The 22,500-nt window shown below is 60.6% G+C and overlaps 2 non-coding genes across 2 annotated transcripts; both read left to right on the top strand.

Moving 5' to 3' along the window:
- The first annotated feature begins 12,160 nt into the window (after positions 1 to 12,160).
- Positions 12,161 to 12,279, top strand: LOC131864772 (5S ribosomal RNA). The gene has a single exon (XR_009363535.1). It is a non-coding gene; the product is annotated as a 5S ribosomal RNA (ribosomal RNA).
- A 7,817-nt stretch (positions 12,280 to 20,096) lies between these two features.
- Positions 20,097 to 20,215, top strand: LOC131864749 (5S ribosomal RNA). Its single transcript, XR_009363513.1, has one exon. It is a non-coding gene; the product is annotated as a 5S ribosomal RNA (ribosomal RNA).
- Positions 20,216 to 22,500: the final 2,285 nt, after the last annotated feature.

Raw genomic sequence — 22,500 nt, forward strand, 5'->3', positions numbered from 1 at the left:
GCACACACACACAAGCATCCTCGGAAGAGGACAGTTCGAGTGACAGGTCAAATCCAAGAGTTCCGAAGACTACCTCCAGGAACAATCGGGAACAAGACCGATTACAAGTCGTCGAGTCTGTTACTGGGCGAACACGAGATGCGCACAGGAAATCGATCAGCCCTCACAATGGCCCAAGGCCAGAGATCGGACTGCTACGATTTACCCCAACAATCATCGTGCCACTCTTCGCAGAGAGGTGATAGACGCCAACGAGCCCGCGCATAGCAATCGAGGTGTAAAAAGGGCGTTGAAGGCAGGAAGCCTGGACGAAAGAGGCTACGAGGTCACCTCGAAGCGGTCTAAGAATCGGGCGCACTTGGGGCGACTACCAGTGCCAACCCCTTATCCCGCGGTGCGTCCGACACACAGAAATTTCCAAGGCGGCCAAGGAGCCTCCCCGCATAGCAATCGGGGTGTGAGGTTACGGATGCAGCATTGATAGCAATCGAGGTGTGAGGCGAAGGATGCAGAAGTGAGAGCCGAGGGATGTAGCAGAGATAGCAATCGGGGTGTGTGATGCAGAAGAGATAGCAATCGAGGTGTGCGGTGGGAAGGGCCCAGCAGCCAGAATGCATGAAGCGACGGATGAAGCAGTGATGACAACCGGGCTGTGAGGAGAGGAGGGATGCAGCCAAGAAAGCAATCAGGGCTCGAGGCAAGGGATGCATCAAGGATAGCAATCATGTTGTGAGGCGAGATTCCAAAGGCTAAACGTGAGAGGCTGCAGGGTCGACTCAGAGAGGTCTATGCATGTGAGAGGCTGAAAGCAAGGTCGACTCGGAGCGGTCTATGCATCGGGCGCGCTTGGGGCGACTACCAGTGCCAACCCCTTATCCCGCGACGCGTCCGACAAAGAGAACGTTCCAAGGCGGCAGAGGAGGTTACCAGCCGAAGGATGCAGTAGCAATAACAGGTATAGTTCCGCGGCGGCCGAGAAGACTCACCGCATAGGAATCGGGATGCGAGGCGAGGGATGCGGCGGGAAGGCCCCGACGGCTAAACGGAAGAGGCTGCAGGGCCGCCTCGGAATGGTCCAAGCATCGGATGCGATTGGGACGACTACCAGTGCCAACCCCTTATCCCGCGATGCGTCCGATACACAGATAGTTCCAAGGCGGCCGAGGAGCCTCACCGCATATCAATCGGGGTGCGAGGCGAGGGATGGGGCGGGAAGGCCCCAACGGCTAGACGGAAGAGGCTTCAGGGCCACCTCGGAATGGTCCAAGCATCGGACGCGCTTGGGGCGACTGCCAGTGCCAACCCCTTATCCCGCGATGCGTCCGATACACAGATGGTTCCAAGGCGGCCGAGGAGCCTCACCGCATAGCAATCGGGGGTGCGAGGCGAGGGATGGGGCGGGAAGGCCCCAACGGCTAGACGGAAGAGGCTTCAGGGCCGCCTAGGAATGGTCCAAGCATCGGACACGCTTGGGGCGACTACCAGTGACAGCCCCCTATCCCGCGATGCGTCCGATACGAAGATGGTTCCAAGGCGGCCGAGGAGCCTCACCGCATAGCAATCGGGGTGCGAGGTGGGGGATGCGGCGAGATGGCCCCAACGGCTAGACGGAAGAGGCCACAGGGCCGCGTCGGAATAGTCCAAGCATCGGACGCGCTTGGGGCGACTACCAGTGACAACCCCTTATCCCGCGATGCGTCCGATACGAAGATAGTTCCAAGGCGGCCGAGGAGCCTCACCGCATAGCAATCGGGGTGCGAGGTGGGGGATGCGGCGAGATGGCCCCAACGGCTAGACGGAAGAGGCTGCAGGGCCGCCTCGGAATAGTCCAAGCATCGGACGCGCTTGGGGCCACTACCAGTGACAACCCCTTATCCCGCGATGCGTCCGATACGAAGATAGTTCCAAGGCGGCCGAAGAGCCTCACCGCATAGCAATCGGGGTGCGAGGTGGGGGATGCGGCGAGATGGCCCCAACGGCTAGACGGAAGAGGCCACAGGGCCGCCTCGGAATAGTCCAAGCATCGGACGCGCTTGGGGCGACTACCAGTGACAACCCCTTATCCCGCGATGCGTCCGATACGAAGATAGTTCCCAGGCGGCCGAGGAGCCTCACCGCATAGCAATCGGGGTGCGAGGCGAGGGATGCGGCGAGATGGCCCCAAAGGCTAGACGGAAGAGGCTGCAGGGCTGCCTCGGAATAGTCCAAGCATCGGACGCGCTTGGGGCGACTACCACTGCCAACCCCTTATCCCGCGATGCGTCCGATACACAGATAGTTCCGAGGCGGCCGAGGAGGTGGGGGATGCAGCGAGATGGCCCCAACGGCTAGACGGAAGAGGCTGCAGGGCCGCCTCGGAATAGTCCAAGCATCGGACGCGCTTGGGGCGACTACCAGTGACAACCCCTTATCCCGCGATGCGTCCGATACACAGATAGTTCCGAGGCGGCCAAGGAGCCTCACCGCATAGCAATCGTGGTGCGAGGTGGGGGATGCGGCGAGATGGCCCCAACGGCTAGACGGAAGAGGCTGCAGGGCCGCCTCGGAATGGTCCAAGCATCGGATGCGCTTGGGGCGACTACCACTGCCAACCCCTTATCCCGCGATGCGTCCGATACACAGATAGTTCCAAGGCGGCCGAGGAGCCTCACAGCATAGCAATCAGGGTGCGAGGCGAGGGATGCGGCGAGAAAGCCCCAACGGCTAGAGGGAAGAGGCTTCAGGTCCGCCTCGGAATGGTCCAAGCATCGGACGCGCTTGGGGCGACTACCAGTGACAACCCCTTATCCCGCGACGCGTCCGATACACAGATAGTTCCAAGGCGGCCGAGGAGCCTCACCGCATAGCAATCGGGGTGCGAGGCGAGGGATGCGGCGAGAAGGACCCAACGGCTACACGGAAGAGGCTTCGGGGCCGCCTCGGAATGGTCCAAGCATCGGACGCGCTTGGGGCGACTACCAGTGACAACCCCTTATCCCGCGACGCGTCCGATACACAGATAGTTCCAAGGCGGCCGAGGAGCCTCACCGCATAGCAATCGGGGTGCGAGGCGAGGGATGCGGCGAGAAGGACCCAACGGCTAGACGGAAGAGGCTTCGGGGCCGCCTCGGAATGGTCCAAGCATCGGACGCGCTTGGGGCGACTACCAGTGACAACCCCTTATCCCGCGACGCGTCCGATACACAGATAGTTCCAAGGCGGCCGAGGAGCCTCACCGCATAGCAATCGGGGTGCGAGGCGAGGGATGCGGCGAGAAGGACCCAACGGCTAGACGGAAGAGGCTTCGGGTCCGCCTCGGAATGGTCCAAGCATCGGACGCGCTTGGGGCGACTACCAGTGACAACCCCTTATCCCGCGACGCGTCCGATACACAGATAGTTCCAAGGCGGCCGAGGAGCCTCACCGCATAGCAATCGGGGTGCGAGGCGAGGGATGCGGCGAGAAGGACCCAACGGCTAGACGGAAGAGGCTTCGGGTCCGCCTCGGAATGGTCCAAGCATCGGACGCGCTTGGGGCGACTACCAGTGACAACCCCTTATCCCGCGACGCGTCCGATACACAGATAGTTCCAAGGCGGCCGAGGAGCCTCACCGCATAGCAATCGGGGTGCGAGGCGAGGGATGCGGCGAGAAGGACCCAACGGCTAGACGGAAGAGGCTTCGGGTCCGCCTCGGAATGGTCCAAGCATCGGACGCGCTTGGGGCGACTACCAGTGACAACCCCTTATCCCGCGACGCGTCCGATACACAGATAGTTCCGAGGCGGCCGAGGAGCCTCACCGCATAGCAATCGGGGTGCGAGGCGAAGGATGCGGCGAGAAGGACCCAACGGCTAGACGGAAGAGGCTTCGGGTCCGCCTCGGAATGGTCCAAGCATCGGACGCGCTTGGGGCGACTACCAGTGACAACCCCTTATCCCGCGACGCGTCCGATACACAGATAGTTCCAAGGCGGCCGAGGAGCCTCACCGCATAGCAATCGGGGTGCGAGGCGAGGGATGCGGCGAGAAGGACCCAACGGCTAGACGGAAGAGGCTTCAGGGCCGCCTCGGAATGGTCCAAGCATCGAACGCGCTTGGGGCGACTACCAGTGACAACCCCTTATCCCGCGACGCGTCCGATACACAGATAGTTCCGAGGCGGCCGAGGAGCCTCACCGCATAGCAATCGGGGTGCGAGGCGAGGGATGCGGCGAGAAGGACCCAACGGCTAGACGGAAGAGGCTTCAGGGCCGCCTCGGAATGGTCCAAGCATCGGACGCGCTTGGGGCGACTACCAGTGACAACCCCTTATCCCGCGACGCGTCCGATACACAGATAGTTCCGAGGCGGCCGAGGAGCCTCACCGCATAGCAATCGGGGTGCGAGGCGAGGGATGCGGCGAGAAGGACCCAACGGCTAGACGGAAGAGGCTTCAGGGCCGCCTCGGAATGGTCCAAGCATCGGACGCGCTTGGGGCGACTACCAATGACAACCCCTTATCCCGCGACGCGTCCGATACACAGATAGTTCCGAGGCGGCCGAGGAGCCTCACCGCATAGCAATCGGGGTGCGAGGCGAGGGATGCGGCGAGAAGGACCCAACGGCTAGACGGAAGAGGCTTCAGGGCCGCCTCGGAATGGTCCAAGCATCGGACGCGCTTGGGGCGACTACCAGTGACAACCCCTTATCCCGCGACGCGTCCGATACACAGATAGTTCCGAGGCGGCCGAGGAGCCTCACCGCATAGCAATCGGGGTGCGAGGCGAGGGATGCGGCGAGAAGGACCCAACGGCTAGACGGAAGAGGCTTCAGGGCCGCCTCGGAATGGTCCAAGCATCGGACGCGCTTGGGGCGACTACCGTTGCCAACCCCTTATCCCGCGATGCGTCTGATACACAGATAGTTCCGAGGCGGCCGAGGAGCCTCACCGCATAGCAATCGGGTTGCGAGGCAGATTATTGGGAAGGGAACCCCCTGGGATGCGGCTCAAGCAGTGCCCAAAGGGACTGGAATGCGGAATCACATCGAGAGACCCAAATGCTATACGAGGGCTCAAATCGAATTATCGATTTGGCCACGACATGGACGCATCGGAACGACTACCTTTGCCGAACCACTCGCAATTGCATCCATACCGAAACCAATAGACATTTCCGTTAGAGCCCTCGCATAGCATTCGGGAATCTCGCATGCCCCTCTAAATCGACCAATGCTGGCGCTCAATGAAAATCCGAGCGCTACCACCGTTCGAGCGCCAGCATTGGTCGAGTTAGAGGGGCACGGGGGAGAATGCTCCAGTCAACACCTCCCCTATATAAGTTATTTGTCCGATTCTCGCACAACCGTAGTCTGCCTCGTCGAATCAAACAACGGTCCCAGATTCCGACTTTCGTTCCGTAGAGACCCAAAAGCTAGATGGAGGCTCGCAAGAAAGAGAGTCGGCGCATAGCAATCGGGTTTCTCGAACGTTTAGGGACCGAGCTCACTTGCGGATAGGGCAAAATCCGCCAAGCAACCCAAAAGCTAGACGGGGGCTCGAATCGAATCGCCTAGGCGGCCACAACAACGACGTGTTGGATCGACTACCAGTGCCAAACCATTCAGCAAGACTAGTCTGTGTCGAGGCCGGATAGAGATTCTCAGAGAGCGCCCGCATAGCATTTAGGAGACCTGCCGCGTCCCTCACACTCGACAAATGGTGGTGCACGTTTATAAATCCGAGCGATCCCAACCCTTTCAAGCACCAACATCGGTCGAGATAGAGGGGCACGGAGGGGGCTGCGTGAGACAACACAGTCCCCTATATAAGTTATTTGTCCGATTCTCACACATCCGAAGAATGGTCATCAAATCGGACAACAGCCCAAACTTCCGACTTCCGTCCCAGAAAGCCCAAGAGCTATCTAAAACGTTCATGGCCGGAACTCGATCGCGGCTATACCAGTCCGCCAAGCAACCCAAAAGCTAGACTGGAGCTCTAGTCGAATCACCTCTGTGGCCATTGCAAGGACGTGTTGGAGCGACTACCATTGCCGAACCATTCCGCAGGTCGAGTCCATACCAAGGCCGCATAGAGATTCACGATGAGCTCCTGCATAGCAATCAGGAGACTTGCCGTGTCCATCACAATCGATAAATCCTGGTGCAAGATTTTTGCATCCGAGCGCTCCAACCAGTCGAGCACCAGCATCAATCGACATAAACGGGCACGGGGGGAGGATGCTCGAGAACACTACCTCCCCTATATAAGTTATTTGTCCGATTCTCAAGCAGCCGAAGTCTGGTCATCGAATCGGGTCAAAGACCACAACTTCCGACTTTACCCACAATGCAAGTCATCGAATCGAACATCGGCCCCCGAGTCGGACTCCATGCGTATGTCAGGTCATCGGACCCAAATTCCGCCTTCCTGCGCATGGCGGGCCATCAATATCAACTCGGTCATCGGACCCAAACTCCGCCTTTTTGCGTATGGCACGCCTTCAAATCGGTCATCGGACCCAAATTCCGCCTTCCTGTGCATGGCGGGCCATCAACATCAACTCGGTCATCGGACCCAAATTCCGCCTTTCTGCGCATGGCACGCCATCAACTCGGTCATCGGACCCAAATTCCGCCTTCCTGCGCATGGCAGGTCATCGGACACAAATTCAGACCTCGCCAATATGCCTACGTATCGAATCGGTCATCGGACCCAACTTCCGACTTCATCCATACTGTAGGGTCTTTGAGGTTGGCGCGGTGCGCTCAACCCAGGGAGTCGACCCATCGAAGCATACACCTCCCCTATATAAGCTATTTGTCCGATTCCCACACCTGTGTAGTTTGCACCTCTGACCAGGACATCGACCCCAACTTCCGAACTCGACTGCAACGACGGCACCAGCGCCTTGGTGCGCACCTTGCGACGCACAGTCCCAACATTCGCCTTCCTGCACATGGCAGGTCATCGGACCCAAATTCCGACCTCGCGAGTATGCCTACATATCGAATCGGTCATCGGACCCAACTTCCGACTTCATCCATACCGTAGGGTCTTTGAGGTTGGCGCGGTGCGCTCAACCCGGGGAGTCGACCCAACGAAGCATACACCTCCCCTATATAAGCTATTTGTCCGATTCCCACACCTGTGTAGTTTGCACCTCCGATCAAGACATCGACCCCAACTTCCGAACTCGCCTCCAACGACCGAACCAGCGCCTTGGTGCGCACCTTGCAACGCACAGTGCCAACATTCGCCTTCCTGCACGTGGCAGGTCATCGGACCCAAATTCCGACCTCGCGAGTATGCCTACATATCGAATCGGTCATCGGACCCAACTTCCGACTTCATCCATACCGTAGGGTCTTTGAGGTTGGCGCGGTGCGCTCAACCCGGGGAGTCGACCCAACGAAGCATACACCTCCCCTATATAAGCTATTTGTCCGATTCCCACACCTGTGTAGCTTGCACCTCCGATCAGGACATCGACCCCAACTTCCGAACTCGACTAAAAAGACCGCACCAGCGCCTTGGTGTGCACCTTGCAACGCACAGTGTCAACATTCGCCTTCCTGCACATGGCAGGTCATCGGACCCAAATTCCGACCTCATGAGCATACCTACTAATCGAATCGGTCATCGGACCCAACTTCCGACTTCATCCATACCGTAGGGTCTTTGAGGTTGGCGCGGTGCGCTCAACCTGGGGAGTCGACCCATCGAAGCATACACCTCCCCTATATAAGCTATTTGTCCGATTCCGACACCTGTGTAGTTTGCACCTCCGCTCAGGACATCGACCCCAACTTCCGAACTCGCCTGCAACGACCGAACCAGCGCCTTGGTGCGCACCAAAAGTGCGCACTTTTGGAGGGCACTTTTCTGCGCTCCAAAGGTGCGCACTTTTGGAGGGCACTTTTTGGAGGGCACTTTTCTGCGCTCCAAAGGTGCGCACTTTTGGAGGGCACTTTTTGGAGGGCACTTTTCTGCGCTCCAAAGGTGCGCACTTTTGGAGGGCACTTTTTGGAGGGCACTTTTCTGCGCTCCAAAGGTGCGCACTTTTGGAGGGCACTTTTTGGAGGGCACTTTTCTGCGCTCCAAAGGTGCGCACTTTTGGAGGGCACTTTTTGGAGGGCACTTTTCTGCGCTCCAAAGGTGCGCACTTTTGGAGGGCACTTTTTGGAGGGCACTTTTCTGCGCTCCAAAGGTGCGCACTTTTGGAGGGCACTTTTTGGAGGGCACTTTTCTGCGCTCCAAAGGTGCGCACTTTTGGAGGGCACTTTTTGGAGGGCACTTTTCTGCGCTCCAAAGGTGCGCACTTTTGGAGGGCACTTTTTGGAGGGCACTTTTCTGCGCTCCAAAGGTGCGCACTTTTGGAGGGCACTTTTTGGAGGGCACTTTTCTGCGCTCCAAAGGTGCGCACTTTTGGAGGGCACTTTTGTGCACTCCAAAGGTGCGCACTTTTGGAGGGCACTTTTCCTGTGCTCCAAAGGTGCACACCTAGGTGAGCACCTTCGACCACACCTTGTAGCACACCAAACTCTGACTTTCGACTTCATCCGCAATGCAGGGTCTTTGAGGTTGGCGCAATGCGCACAACCAGGGGAGTCGACCCATCAAACCCAACACCTCCCCTATATAAGCTATTTGTCTGATTCTCATACATGCGTAGCCTGCAGGAGCAATTAGGACATCGACCCCAACTTTCGGCTTCTAAACGAAAACAAGGTCTTTGAGGTTGGTGTAATGCGAACAACTAGGGGAGTCAACCCATCAAACCCAACACCTCCCCTATATAAGCTATTTGTCTGATTCTCATACATGTGTAGTCTACAGGAGCAATTAGGACATCGACCCCAACTTTTGACTTCTTAACGAAAACAAGGTCTTTGAGGTTGACGTAATGCGCACAACCAGGGGAGTCGACCCATCAAACCCAACACCTCCCCTATATAAGCTATTTGTCCGATTCTCATACATGTGTAGCCTGCAGGAGCCATTAGGACATTGACCCCAACTTTTGACTTCTTAACGAAAACAAGGTCTTTGAGGTTGGCGTAATGCGCACAACCAAGGGAGTTGACCCATCAAACCCAACACCTCCCCTATATAAGCTATTTGTCTGATTCTCATACATGTGTAGCCTGCAACAACGATTAGGACATCCACCCCAACTTCTGAATTCGTCTGCGTTGACCGCACCAAAGGTGCACGCCTTGGTGCTCACCAAAATCCGACTTCCGACTTCTTCTGCTATGCGGGGTCTTTGAGGTTGGCGCAGTGCGCACAACCAGGGGAGTCAACCCACCGAATGCAACACCTCCCCTATATAAGCTATTTGTCTGATTCTCATACATGCGTAGACTGCAGCAATGATTAGGACATCCACCCCAACTTTTGACTTCTTAAACAAGACAGGGTCTTTGAAGTTGGTGCAGTGCACACAACCAGGGGAGTCGACCCATCAAACGCAACACCTCCCCTATATAAAGCTATTTGTCCGATTCTCATACGTGTAGTCTGCAGCAGCGATTAGGACATCGACCCCAACTTCCGAATTCGTTTGCATTGACCGCACCAAAGGTGCACGCCTTGGTGTGCACCCTGGAGTGCACTTTGGTGCTCACCTCGGTGCACACTTTGGTGTGCACCTCGGTGTGCACCAAAGGTGCGCACCTTGGAGCGCACCAAAGGTGTACACTTTGGAGCGCACCACATAGGGTCTTTGAGAGGTTGGCGCAGTGCGCACACCAAGGTGGGTGTTGAGGTGCGTGCCGAGGTGGGTGGGTGCTAGGGTGCGCTCCATGGTGGGTGCCAGGGTGGGTGCGTGCTAGGGTGGATTCCAAAGAGGGTCATAGGGTGGGTGCCAAGGTGGGTTGGTGATATAGTGGGTTCAAAGGTGGGTACTAGGGTGGGTTCCAAGGTGGGTCACAAGTTGGGTGCCAGGATGCGTGGGTGTTAGGTTGGGTGCCAAGGTGGGCTCCTGCGTGGGTGGGTGCTAGGGTGGGTTTCAAGGTGGACGCGAGGGCGGGTGCCAAGGTGGGTAACAAGTTGGGTGTTAGGATGGGTGAGTGCTAGAGTGGGTGCCAAGGTGGGTGGGTGCTAAGGTGGATGCCAAGGTGGTTCACAGGGTGGGTGGGTTCTAGGGTGAGTTCCAAGGTGGGTCACAGGTTCAGTGCTAGGGTGGGTGTCAAGGCGGGTGTCGAGGTGCCTGGGTGCTAGGGTGTGGATGCCAATGTGGGTCATAGGGTGGGTACTAGGGTGGGCTGCAATGTGGGTGCCAAGGTGGGTAACATGCTCGGTGGGTTCTAAATTGGGTGCCAGGGTGGGTGTGCACCCACCTTGCCCGAGGTGGGTGCCAAGGTGCCAGTGTGGGTGGGTGCTAAGGTGGATGCCAAGGTGGGTGAGAAGGTGGGTGATAGGTTGAGTGGTAGGATGGGTGGGTGCCAAGATGGGTCACAGGGTGGGTGCAAGGGTGGGTAGGTGCTAGGGTTGGTGTCAGGGTGGGTGGGTGCTAGGTTGGGTTCCAAGGTGGGTGCGAGGGTGAGTGTCAAGGTGGGTCACAGGTTAGGTGCTAGGATGGGTGAGTGCTAGGGTGCAAAGGTGCCAGGGTGGGTGCTAGGATGGGTCGATGCTAGGGTGAGTGGCAAGGTGGGTCCACAAGTGTCAAGGTGGGTGCCGAGGTGGGTGCCAAGTCGGCGACTGCTATGGTGGATGCCAAGGTGGGTCACGGGGTGGGTGCCAAGTTGCTAGGTTGGGTTCCAAGGTGGGTGCCAACGTGGGTGCTAGGGTGCGTGGGTTAAAGGGTGTGTCACAACGTGGGTGCCAGGATGGGTGCGCACCCACACTGGCCAAGACGGGTGCGGGTGCAAGGTTGGGTTCCAAGCCCGGTCACAGGCTGGGTGCTAGGATGGGTGGGTGCCAAGGTGGGCACCAGGGTGGGTGCACCCACCCTGGCCAAGGTGGGTCACGGGGTGGGTCCTAGGGTGGGTAACGGGGTGGGTACTAAGGTGCGTGCCAAGGTGGGTCATAGGGTGGGTGCCAAGGTGGGCACCAGGGTGGGTGTGCACCAACCCTAGCCAGGGTAGGTCACGGGGTGGTTGTCGGGGTGGGCGTCAAGGAGCCAAGGTGGGTGGCAAGTAGCCAAGTTGCGTGCCAAGGTGGGTGTCGGGGTGGGTGCCAAGGATCCAAGGTGGGTGCCAAGGAACCAAGGTGGGTGTCTGGGTGGGTGCCGAGGTGGGAGCCAGGGTGGGTCCCAAGGTGAGTGCAAAGGTGGGTGCCAGGGTCAAGGTGAGTGCCAATGTGGGTTCCAAGGTGCCAGGGTCAGGGTGAGTGCCAATGTGGGTTCAAAGGTGCTAAGTTGGGTGCGAGGTTGGGTGCGAGGGTGGGTGGGTGCCAAGGTGTGCTAGGTGGAAGCCCGGGTGGGTCGGCATCCCATGGGTGTCGAGTTGGGTGCCTGATGGGTGCTTCTTGTCAAGTTTTAGTCGTCGGGACTCATTTCGAGCCTTAGAGGTCGTTTCTTGTCCGGTTGCCCTGTCTTCGACCTGGGAACCCAATTTTGGTCCTCGGGTCCCATTTTTTTTTGTCTCGCATCCCACTTTTGGCCTGTGGCCTTTTCGGGGTCGATTCTCGTTTTGGGCATCAGAGCATGTTTCTTCTCCTAAAACCCAATATTTGTTTATTAAGTCTCGGAACACATTTTTGTTCTCGTGGACCCATCATGGGTCTTGGAACGCATTTGTGGTCCTTGGGTCCCATTTTGCATCCCGAAACTTGTGTTTTGGTGCTTGATCCCTATTTTGGGTGCCCACCTTGCACCAAGTGCGCACCCGGGGCAAACCGAGCGCCTTGGTGCACCGGGGCAAGATCGAGCGTGCACCCGAGGCGCCCCGAACATGCACCAAGGTGCACTCGGCCCACATGTGAGCGCAGCTCGTTGCGCCCGAGGTGGTGTGTGGGCACCGCGTTGCAGACGGGACACTGCACGCACACGACGCCCCCTCCAGGTGCACGCACGTAGGCCGGGCCGGGTGCACACCCGACGCCCTAGCAAGGTGCGCGCACCCGGGCAGGGCTCACACTTGGCGAACGGGGCGCACTTCGCGAGGGAGGGTGTGCACCTCGACGGGGGTGGGTGGCCGGGGTGGATTCGCACGTGGGTCGCGGTTTGCTAAGTACACACTGCGACAAGCTCATAACGGGTGCGATCATACCAGCATTAGTGCACCGGATCCCATCAGAACTCCGCAGTTAAGCGCGCTTGGGCCGGAGTAGTACTGGGATGGGTGACCTCCCGGGAAGTCCCGGTGTTGCACCCTTTTTTAGTTTTTCGCCGGGCGTCGCAATGCTATTTGAATAAACCTTTTGCCCGTTTGCGTTCTCGTCGGGGCCGGGCCGGGCCGGGGTGCGCTGCCCGCACTACCGCGCGCGCGGGGGCGACACCGAGCGCGCACCCGAGGCACCCCGAGCACACAGGCCACGGTGCAACCCGGGCGTTGTGCGCGCACCCCGGTGCGCCCGAGGTGCTGCGCGCGCACCCAGGTGAAATCGGTGTGCACCTCGGCCAGTGCGCGCTCGGTCGAGTCGCGCACGTTGGCCAAGGTGCACGGTGATGTTTCTTACTCTAAGGTTCCGCACCAGACGCCCGGGACAGGTGAGCGAAGCTGGGCGGGGCCGGGTGCGCGGCCGGGGTAGGTGCACGCAGCTGGAGAGAGCTTTGGAGCACACTTCGGAGCGCACCAATGATGCGCTCCATTCAAAAGTTTCTTGAAAAGGCAAAAAAAGTTGAGATTATAGAATTTCCCACTTGAGAGATTGTAAAAAAAAAAAATTTAAAATGAAGGAAACGCGGGTGCCAAGGTGTGCGCAGCCCAACCAAGGTGTGCGCACCAAGGCGCCCACCCTGGCGAAGGTGCACGCAAGGTGCGCACCCGAGGCAAACCGGACAATTAACCCAACTTTCGACTTCGCGCGCACCTTGGAGCGCACTTCGGAGCGCTCCTTGGTGCGCACCAATCTTGGGCACCTCGGAGTGCACCATGGCGCCCACCAAGGTGCGCACCCGGGGCAAACCGAGCTCCGACTTCGTGCGCACCTTGGAGCGCACGAAAGGTGCGCACCATGGCGCCCACCAAGGTGCGCAGCCCAGCCAAGGCGTGCGCATCAAGGTGCGCACCCTGGCGAAGGTGCGCACCCGGGGCAAACCGAGCTCCGACTTCGTGCGCACCTTGGAGCGCACAAAAGGTGCGCAACCCAGCCAAGGTGTGCGCACCCCGGTCAAACCGAGCTCCGAATCGTGCGCACCAGAGGTGCACGCCATCGTGCGCACCTTGGAGCACACTTCGGAGCCCTCCTTGGTGCGCGCCGATGTTGCGCACCTCGGAGCGCACCCGGGGAAAACAATGCAATTAACCCGACTTTCGACTTCGTGGGCACCTCGGAGCGCTCTCGGGTTCGCACCTCGGAGCACACCGAGGTGCGCACCTTTGATGCGCTGCCTTCACCAATTTCCAGAAAAGGCAAGAAAACATTGAGAAGGTGTGCGCACCGAGGTGCCCACCCTGGCGAAGGTGCACGCGAGGTGCGCACCCGGGGCAAACCGGGCTCCGACTTCGTGCACGCCGCACCTTGGAGCACACTTCGGAGCGCTCCTTGGTGCGCACCAGGGCGCGCAACCCAGCCGAGGTGCCCACCCCGGCGAAGGTGCACGCGAGGTGCGCACCCGGGGCAAACCGGGCTCCGACTTCGTGCACGCCATGGTGCCCACCGCGGCGAAGGTGCACGCGAGGTGCGCACCCGGGGCAAACCGGGCTCCGACTTCGTGCACGCCGCACCTTGGAGCACACTTCGGAGCGCTCCTTGGTGCGCACCATGGTGCCCACCAGGGCGCGCAACCCCGCCGAAGGTGCACGCGAGGTGCGCACCCGGGGCAAACCGGGCTCCGACTTCGTGCACGCCGCACCTTGGAGCACACTTCGGAGCGCTCCTTGGTGCGCACCATGGTGCCCACCAGGGCGCGCAACCCCGCCGAAGGTGCACGCGAGGTGCGCACCCGGGGCAAACCGGGCTCCGACTTCGTGCACGCCATGGTGCGCACCGCGGCGAAGGTGCGCACCCGGGGCAAACCGGGCTCCGACTTCGTGCACGCCGCACCTTGGAGCACACTTCGGAGCGCTCCTTGGTGCGCACCAGGGCGCGCAACCCAGCCGAGGTGCCCACCCCGGCGAAGGTGCACGCGAGGTGCGTACCCGGGGCAAACCGGGCTCCGACTTCGTGCACGCCGCACCTTGGAGCACACTTCGGAGCGCTCCTTGGTGCGCACCATGGTGCCCACCAGGCCGCGCAACCCAGCCAAGGTGTGCGCACCAAGGTGCACGCGAGGTGCGCACCCGGGGCAAACCGGGGTCCGACTTCGTGCACGCCGCACCTTGGAGCACACATCGGGGCGCTCCCGGGTTCGCACCGGCGTTGCGCACCGTGGTGGGCACCTCGGAGCACACCAAGGTGGGCAGCGAGGTGCGCACCTTTGATGCGATGCCTTCACTAATTTCCATAAAAGGCAAAAAAAAAACGAGATTTTAAAATTTCCGTTTTGAAAGATAGTGAGAAAAAGGGAATGCTGGTGCCATCTTGAGCCCGCCCTGGTGCGCAGCCCAGCCAAGGTGTGCGCACCAAGGTGCCCACCCTGGCGAAGGTGCGCGCCCGGGCAATTAATCCAACTTCCAACTTCGCGCGCGCCAGGGTGGGAGCGCACCCAACAACCGGGCCTGGGAAGAGCCAATGCGAGAAACCCCACCAAACGCTCTGACAAAAAAAGAGGGGGCGCTCCAGTAACCCCGCTTCGGAGCGCACCCTGGGCAAACCCAGCCAAGGTGCCCACCCCGGCCAAGGTGCAGGCGAGGTGCGCACCCGGGGCAAACCGGGCTCCGACAACGTGCACGCCGCACCTTGGAGCACACTTCGTAGCGCTCCCGGGTGCGCACCTCAGAGCACACCAAGGTGGGCAGCGAGGTGCGCACCTTTGATGCGCTGCCTTCACTAATTTCCAGAAAAGGCAAAAAAAAAAGGAGATTTTAAAATTTCCGTTTTGAAAGATAGTGAAAAAAACGGAACGCGCGTGCCATCTTGAGCCCGCCCTGGTGCGCAGCCCAGGTAAGGTGCCCACCCTGGCAAAGGTGCGCACCCGGGCAATTAACCCTACTTCCGACTTCGTGCGCGCCAGGGTGGCAACCGGGCCTCGGAAGAGCCAATGCGAGAAACCCCACCAAACGCTCCGACAAAAAAAGAGGCGGCGCTCCAATAACCCCGCTTCGGAGCGCAGCCGGGGCAAACCCAGCCAAGGTGCCCACCCCGACGAAGGTGCACGCGAGGTGCGCACCCGGGGCAAACCGGGCTCCGACAACGTGCACGCAGCACCTTGGAGCACACTTCGAAGCACTCCCGGGTGCCCACCGGCGTTGCGCACCGTGGTGGGCAGCGAGGTGCGCACCTTTGATGCGCTGCCTTCACTAATTTCCAGAAAAAGGCAAAAAAAAATGAGATTTTAAAATTTCCGTTTTGAAAGATAGTGAAAAAAAAGGAACGCGGGTGCCATCTTGAGCCCGCCCTGGTGCGCAGCCCAGGCAAGGCATGCGCACCAAGGTGCCCACCCGAGGTGCACACCCGGGGCAAACCGGGCTCCGACTTCGTGCAGGCCGCACCTTGGAGCACACTTCGGAGCGCTCCTTGGTGCGCACCATGGTGCCCACCAGGGCGCGCAACCCAGCCAAGGTCTGCACACCAAGGTGCCCACCCCGGCGAAGGTGCACGCGAGGTGCGCACCCGGGGCAAACCGGGCTCCGACTTCGTGCACGCCATGGTGCCCACCGCGGCGAAGGTGCACGCGAGGTGCGCACCCGGGGCAAACCGGGCTCCGACTTCGTGCACGCCGCACCTTGGAGCACACTTCGGAGCGCTCCTTGGTGCGCACCATGGTGCCCACCAGGCCGCGCAACCCAGCCAAGGTGTGCGCACCAAGGTGCACGCGAGGTGCGCACCCGGGGCAAACCGGGGTCCGACTTCGTGCACGCCGCACCTTGGAGCACACATCGGAGCGCTCCCAGGTTCGCACCAGCGTTGCGCACCTTTGATGCGCTGCCTTCACTAATTTCAAGAAAAGGCAAAAAAAAACGAGATTTTAAAATTTCCGTTCTGAAAGATAGTGAAAAAAACGGAACGCGGGTGCCATCTTGAGCCCTTCCTGGTGCGCAGCCCAGGCAAGTTGTGCGCACCAAGGTGCCCACCCTGGCGGAGGTGCGCGCCCGGGGCAATCCGGGCTCCGACTTCGTGCACTGCATGGTGCCCACCAAGGCGCGCAACCCAGCCAAGGTGCCCACCGCAGCGAAGGTGCACGCGAGGTGCGCACCCGAGGTGCACACCCGGGGCAAACCGGGCTCCGACTTCGTGCACGCCGCACCTTGGAGCACACTTCAGAGCGCTCCTTGGTGCGCACCAGGGCGCGCAACCCAGCCGAGGTGCCCACCCCGGCGAAGGTGCACGCGAGGTGCGCACCCGGGGCAAACCGGGCTCCGACTTCGTGCACGCCATGGTGCCCACCGCGGCGAAGGTGCGCACCCGGGGCAAACCGGGCTCCGACTTCGTGCACGCCGCACCTTGGAGCACACTTCGGAGCGCTCCTTGGTGCGCACCATGGTGCCCACCAGGCCGCGCAACCCAGCCAAGGTGTGCGCACCAAGGTGCACGCGAGGTGCGCACCCGGGGCAAACCGGGGTCCGACTTCGTGCACGCCGCACCTTGGAGCACACATCGGGGCGCTCCCGGGTTCGCACCGGCGTTGCGCACCGTGGTGGGCACCTCGGAGCACACCAAGGTGGGCAGCGAGGTGCGCACCTTTGATGCGATGCCTTCACTAATTTCCATAAAAGGCAAAAAAAAAACGAGATTTTAAAATTTCCGTTTTGAAAGATAGTGAGAAAAAGGGAATGCTGGTGCCATCTTGAGCCCGCCCTGGTGCGCAGCCCAGCCAAGGTTTGCGCACCAAGGTGCCCACCCTGGCGAAGGTGCGCGCCCGGGCAATTAACCCAACTTCCAACTTCGCGCGCGCCAGGGTGGGAGCGCACCCAACAACCGGGCCTGGGAAGAGCCAATGCGAGAAACCCCACCAAACTCTCTGACAAAAAAAGAGGGGGCGCTCCAGTAACCCCGCTTCGGAGCGCACCCTGGGCAAACCCAGCCAAGGTGCCCACCCCGGCCAAGGTGCAGGCGAGGTGCGCACCCGGGGCAAACCGGGCTCCGACAACGTGCACGCCGCACCTTGGAGCACACTTCGTAGCGCTCCCGGGTGCGCACCTCAGAGCACACCAAGGTGGGCAGCGAGGTGCGCACCTTTGATGCGCTGCCTTCACTAATTTCCAGAAAAGGCAAAAAAAAAAGGAGATTTTAAAATTTCCGTTTTGAAAGATAGTGAAAAAAACGGAACGCGCGTGCCATCTTGAGCCCGCCCTGGTGCGCAGCCCAGGTAAGGTGCCACCCTGGCAAAGGTGCGCACCCGGGCAATTAACCCTACTTCCGACTTCGTGCGCGCCAGGGTGGCAACCGGGCCTCGGAAGAGCCAATGCGAGAAACCCCACCAAACGCTCCGACAAAAAAAGAGGCGGCGCTCCAATAACCCCGCTTCGGAGCGCAGCCGGGGCAAACCAAGCCAAGGTGCCCACCCCGACGAAGGTGCACGCGAGGTGCGCACCCGGGGCAAACCGGGCTCCGACAACGTGCACGCAGCACCTTGGAGCACACTTCGAAGCACTCCCGGGTGCCCACCGGCGTTGCGCACCGTGGTGGGCAGCGAGGTGCGCACCTTTGATGCGCTGCCTTCACTAATTTCCAGAAAAAGGCAAAAAAAAATGAGATTTTAAAATTTCCGTTTTGAAAGATAGTGAAAAAAAAGGAACGCGGGTGCCATCTTGAGCCCGCCCTGGTGCGCAGCCCAGGCAAGGCATGCGCACCAAGGTGCCCACCCGAGGTGCACACCCGGGGCAAACCGGGCTCCGACTTCGTGCAGGCCGCACCTTGGAGCACACTTCGGAGCGCTCCTTGGTGCGCACCATGGTGCCCACCAGGGCGCACCCGAGGCAAACCGGGCTCCGACTTCGTGCACGCCGCACCTTGGAGCACACATCGGAGCGCTCCCAGGTTCGCACCAGCGTTGCGCACCTTTGATGCGCTGCCTTCACTAATTTCCAGAAAAGGCAAAAAAAAACGATATTTTAAAATTTCCGTTCTGAAAGATAGTGAAAAAAACGGAACGCGGGTGCCATCTTGAGCCCTTCCTGATGCGCAGCCCAGGCAAGTTGTGCGCACCAAGGTGCCCACCCTGGCGGAGGTGCGCGCCCGGGGCAAACCGGGCTCCGACTTCGTGCACTGCATGGTGCCCACCAAGGCGCGCAACCCAGCCAAGGTGCCCACCGCAGCGAAGGTGCACGCGAGGTGCGCACCCGAGGTGCACACCCGGGGCAAACCGGGCTCCGACTTCGTGCACGCCGCACCTTGGAGCACACTTCAGAGCGCTCCTTGGTACGCACCAGGGCGCGCAACCCAGCCAAGGTGCTCACCCCGGCGAAGGTGCACGCGAGGTGCGCACCCGGGGCAAACCGGGCTCGGACTTCGTGCACGCCGCACCTTGGAGCACACATCGGAGCGCTCCCGGGTTCGCACCAGCATTGCGCACCTTTGATGCGCTGCCTTCACTAATTTCCAGAAAAGGCAAAAAAAAGAAAAAAATGAGATTTTAAAATTTCCGTTTTGAAAGATAGTGAAAAAAACGGAACGCGGGTGCCATCTTGAGCCCGCCCTGGTGTGCAGCCCAGGCAAGTTGTGCGCACCAAGGCACCCACCCTGGCCAAGGTGGGTCACGGGGTGGGTCCTAGGGTGGGTAACGGGGTGGGTACTAAGGTGCGTGCCAAGGTGGGTCATAGGGTGGGTGCCAAGGTGGGCACCAGGGTGGGTGTGCACCAACCCTAGCCAGGGTAGGTCACGGGGTGGTTGTCGGGGTGGGCGTCAAGGAGCCAAGGTGGGTGGCAAGTAGCCAAGTTGCGTGCCAAGGTGGGTGTCGGGGTGGGTGCCAAGGATCCAAGGTGGGTGCCAAGGAACCAAGGTGGGTGTCTGGGTGGGTGCCGAGGTGGGAGCCAGGGTGGGTCCCAAGGTGAGTGCAAAGGTGGGTGCCAGGGTCAAGGTGAGTGCCAATGTGGGTTCCAAGGTGCCAGGGTCAGGGTGAGTGCCAATGTGGGTTCAAAGGTGCTAAGTTGGGTGCGAGGTTGGGTGCGAGGGTGGGTGGGTGCCAAGGTGTGCTAGGTGGAAGCCCGGGTGGGTCGGCATCCCATGGGTGTCGAGTTGGGTGCCTGATGGGTGCTTCTTGTCAAGTTTTAGTCGTCGGGACTCATTTCGAGCCTTAGAGGTCGTTTCTTGTCCGGTTGCCCTGTCTTCGACCTGGGAACCCAATTTTGGTCCTCGGGTCCCATTTTTTTTTGTCTCGCATCCCACTTTTGGCCTGTGGCCTTTTCGGGGTCGATTCTCGTTTTGGGCATCAGAGCATGTTTCTTCTCCTAAAACCCAATATTTGTTTATTAAGTCTCGGAACACATTTTTGTTCTCGTGGACCCATCATGGGTCTTGGAACGCATTTGTGGTCCTTGGGTCCCATTTTGCATCCCGAAACTTGTGTTTTGGTGCTTGATCCCTATTTTGGGTGCCCACCTTGCACCAAGTGCGCACCCGGGGCAAACCGAGCGCCTTGGTGCACCGGGGCAAGATCGAGCGTGCACCCGAGGCGCCCCGAACATGCACCAAGGTGCACTCGGCCCACATGTGAGCGCAGGTCGTTGCGCCCGAGGTGGTGTGTGGGCACCGCGTTGCAGACGGGACACTGCACGCACACGACGCCCCCTACAGGTGCACGCACGTAGGCCGGGCCGGGTGCACACCCGACGCCCTAGCAAGGTGCGCGCACCCGGGCAGGGCTCACACTTGGCGAACGGGGCGCACTTCGCGAGGGAGGGTGTGCACCTCGACGGGGGTGGGTGGCCGGGGTGGATTCGCACGTGGGTCGCGGTTTGCTAAGTACACACTGCGACAAGCTCATAACGGGTGCGATCATACCAGCGTTAGTGCACCGGATCCCATCAGAACTCCGCAGTTAAGCGCGCTTGGGCCGGAGTAGTACTGGGATGGGTGACCTCCCGGGAAGTCCCGGTGTTGCACCCTTTTTTAGTTTTTCGCCGGGCATCGCAATGCTATTTGAATAAACCTTTTGCCCGTTTGCGTTCTCGTCGGGGCCGGGCCGGGCCGGGGTGCGCTGCCCGCACTACCGCGCGCGCGGGGGCGACACCGAGCGCGCACCCGAGGCGCCCCGAGCACACAGGCCACGGTGCAACCCGGGCGTTGTGCGCGCACCCCGGTGCGCCCGAGGTGCTGCGCGCGCACCCAGGTGAAATCGGTGTGCACCTCGGCCAGTGCGCGCTCGGTCGAGTCGCGCACGTTGGCCAAGGTGCACGGTGATGTTTCTTACTCTAAGGTTCCGCACCAGACGCCCGGGACAGGTGAGCGAAGCTGGGCGGGGCCGGGTGCGCGGCCGGGGCAGGTGCACGCAGCTGGAGAGAGCTTTGGAGCACACTTCGGAGCGCACCAATGATGCGCTCCATTCAAAAGTTTCCTGAAAAGGCAAAAAAAGTTGAGATTATAGAATTTCCCACTTGAGAGATTGTAAAAAAAAAAAATTTAAAATGAAGGAAACGCGGGTGCCAAGGTGTGCGCAGCCCAGCCAAGGTGTGCGCACCAAGGCGCCCACCCTGGCGAAGGTGCACGCAAGGTGCGCACCCGAGGCAAACCGGACAATTAACCCAACTTTCGACTTCGCGCGCACCTTGGAGCGCACTTCGGAGCGCTCCTTGGTGCGCACCAATCTTGGGCACCTCGGAGTGCACCATGGCGCCCACCAAGGTGCGCACCCGGGGCAAACCGAGCTCCGACTTCGTGCGCACCTTGGAGCGCACGAAAGGTGCGCACCATGGCGCCCACCAAGGTGCGCAGCCCAGCCAAGGCGTGCGCATCAAGGTGCGCACCCTGGCGAAGGTGCGCACCCGGGGCAAACCGAGCTCCGACTTCGTGCGCACCTTGGAGCGCACAAAAGGTGCGCAACCCAGCCAAGGTGTGCGCACCCCGGTCAAACCGAGCTCCGAATCGTGCGCACCAGAGGTGCACGCCATCGTGCGCACCTTGGAGCACACTTCGGAGCCCTCCTTGGTGCGCGCCGATGTTGCGCACCTCGGAGCGCACCCGGGGAAAACAATGCAATTAACCCGACTTTCGACTTCGTGGGCACCTCGGAGCGCTCTCGGGTTCGCACCTCGGAGCACACCGAGGTGCGCACCTTTGATGCGCTGCCTTCACCAATTTCCAGAAAAGGCAAGAAAACATTGAGAAGGTGTGCGCACCGAGGTGCCCACCCTGGCGAAGGTGCACGCGAGGTGCGCACCCGGGGCAAACCGGGCTCCGACTTCGTGCACGCCGCACCTTGGAGCACACTTCGGAGCGCTCCTTGGTGCGCACCAGGGCGCGCAACCCAGCCGAGGTGCCCACCCCGGCGAAGGTGCACGCGAGGTGCGCACCCGGGGCAAACCGGGCTCCGACTTCGTGCACGCCATGGTGCCCACCGCGGCGAAGGTGCACGCGAGGTGCGCACCCGGGGCAAACCGGGCTCCGACTTCGTGCACGCCGCACCTTGGAGCACACTTCGGAGCGCTCCTTGGTGCGCACCATGGTGCCCACCAGGGCGCGCAACCCCGCCGAAGGTGCACGCGAGGTGCGCACCCGGGGCAAACCGGGCTCCGACTTCGTGCACGCCGCACCTTGGAGCACACTTCGGAGCGCTCCTTGGTGCGCACCATGGTGCCCACCAGGGCGCGCAACCCCGCCGAAGGTGCACGCGAGGTGCGCACCCGGGGCAAACCGGGCTCCGACTTCGTGCACGCCGCACCTTGGAGCACACTTCGGAGCGCTCCTTGGTGCGCACCAGGGCGCGCAACCCAGCCGAGGTGCCCACCCCGGCGAAGGTGCGTACCCGGGGCAAACCGGGCTCCGACTTCGTGCACGCCGCACCTTGGAGCACACTTCGGAGCGCTCCTTGGTGCGCACCATGGTGCCCACCAGGCCGCGCAACCCAGCCAAGGTGTGCGCACCAAGGTGCACGCGAGGTGCGCACCCGGGGCAAACCGGGGTCCGACTTCGTGCACGCCGCACCTTGGAGCACACATCGGGGCGCTCCCGGGTTCGCACCGGCGTTGCGCACCGTGGTGGGCACCTCGGAGCACACCAAGGTGGGCAGCGAGGTGCGCACCTTTGATGCGATGCCTTCACTAATTTCCATAAAAGGCAAAAAAAAAACGAGATTTTAAAATTTTCGTTTTGAAAGATAGTGAGAAAAAGGGAATGCTGGTGCCATCTTGAGCCCGCCCTGGTGCGCAGCCCAGCCAAGGTGTGCGCACCAAGGT

Source organism: Cryptomeria japonica, unplaced genomic scaffold (genome assembly GCF_030272615.1).
Source record: "Cryptomeria japonica unplaced genomic scaffold, Sugi_1.0 HiC_scaffold_91, whole genome shotgun sequence".
Taxonomy (NCBI): Eukaryota; Viridiplantae; Streptophyta; class Pinopsida; order Cupressales; family Cupressaceae; genus Cryptomeria; species Cryptomeria japonica.